A 2039-nucleotide genomic window follows, 5' to 3' on the forward strand; every position below is an offset into this window, starting at 1 on the left:
GATCTAGTTGAATGTTAATGCTGTGCAGCGCACCTATGGTGGGCCGATAAATATCTGGCTTTTATTCAGACCGCGTGTGCCGTTGTGACGAAACAAAAACAGATAAGTTTTACAAATTTATGTCTATAACTTAATATCCAAACCCAATGAAAATTTTGACTAAATTATACAGGGTTCCTGCAGGTCCTTAAAAGGACTTGAATTCATCAATCCAAAAATTTGGCCTTAATTAACCTTAAAGGTCTTAAATCAGTCTTCAGAAGTCTTAAAAAGTTTAACATTGTAAGTAGGATGACTGTAATTCTTATCAAATATTAAAATAATTGGTAACATTTATTTATTTTTGAAACATTCACATTCAAATGTTCCCTTTTGACATCACTTCCTGTTATTTCACGTACAAATATCTCAACTACTGTCCATCTGAGCCACGTGAAATTCATTTTCTAATATGTTAATAATGTTGTCTTTCCAAAAATACGTTCATATTTCTTACAAGAATTTGATGTCACAGGCACTTTAAGGTTTCATCTACAGCAAGCTGGGGGTTGAGAACTCCAAATTTTGGGTCATTAGAGGATTTCCAGAAATTAAATTAAGTTTAAAACTGACTGCAAAGAAGGTTTTTGCTATGTTTGGTGAAATAGCAGTTATATATGGATAAAAACAATTGGTCTATTAACAATATTTGAATAATTCAACCAAAAATACTTTGATTCATGAGTTTCTGCCACAGTTTTATTTTATTTTTTTGTCATTTGTGTTTATTGTGAAATTGGTCTTAAATTTAATTTCACTTGGCATTAAAAAGTCTTCAAAAGTGTTAAATTTAACTTGCCTTAAACTGTAGGAACCTTGTTATAACTTACTGGAAGGAATGCMTTCCAACTGAAAGCCATGAACACCAAAGTTTGAACAAATATCTGGTGTAGCGCTCAGAGTATGACTCTCAGCTACTCCCACACCAAATCTGAGCTCGATAGCTGTTAAAATGACTTATTGTTGCCATTTATGTGTTTGCTAAAGTTAACTGTGGCGGCCATTTTGAATCAGATTCATCAGTTCCTGAGAGTTTTATTAAAAAGTCTCCACTGGTTCGTGAGATATTTTTGCAAATGGACAGGTTGACTCTTGCGAGCAAAGATGTTGACCAATCTTTTAGCCTTCAGAKMATGTTTTAGGGATGACTCTCAGCTACTTCACACCAAATTTTCAGCTCAGTAGCTGTTAAATTGACAGAGTTTGAGATATTTTTGCTTACATACAGGTTGATTTTTAACAGGTAAATGTTGCATAATTGTTTAGCCCTCTGTGAAGGTTTTAGGGATGACTCTCAACTACTGCCACACCAAATTTGAGCTCCATAGCTGTTAAATTGACTGAGTTTGACATATTTTTGTGTTGATCAGCTGTGACAGACATCTTTAACAGGGTTTTATTAAAATATGACTCGTTTCAAAATAAAACACATTTGTGTTCCAGACTTTTATTCTGAAARCACATCATTACTGTAGAGTAAACCTGCTGTTTGTTAAATTCCTGTGTTCTGAGTCACACTCGGTTACCTTTTCACCTCGCGTTTGTTATCGATTTGTTGGATTTTGGTGTGTTTTCCCTCTCTCTCTTCGACAGCAGGAAGCAAAGCCTCGTCTTTATGTTTTGTGACGCCGTCGTCTCCTCGCTCCTCCACTTTGCAGCAAAAAGGAGGTTCAGCTCCGGCTGTAATGATTCCTCCGACACACATTGGGCCACATCATTCCGCAGCGCAGCACAGCTTTGCAGCTCAAGGCCCCTAAACCCTCCCTCACACTCCTCGCTGGCTACTTCCTGTGTGTGAGTTTGTGTGTGTTTGTGGCCACGAGGCCGAGCGGCGGGCGGCTCCTTGGGAATTTTAAAAGTCAAGCCCCCCCTAAATCTTCTTGTTTCAGCTTTACAAAAATCAATGGGATAAATATCCTTGTCTTCAGCCGCCCACCCTGCAGCTCGCTCAGGTTACCGGAGCGAAGAATCTCACTCTCACCTCAGGCTATGTTTAAAAT

The sequence above is a fragment of the Austrofundulus limnaeus genome, unplaced genomic scaffold, assembly GCF_001266775.1.
Source record: "Austrofundulus limnaeus strain Quisiro unplaced genomic scaffold, Austrofundulus_limnaeus-1.0 Scaffold13, whole genome shotgun sequence".
NCBI lineage: Eukaryota > Metazoa > Chordata > Actinopteri > Cyprinodontiformes > Rivulidae > Austrofundulus > Austrofundulus limnaeus.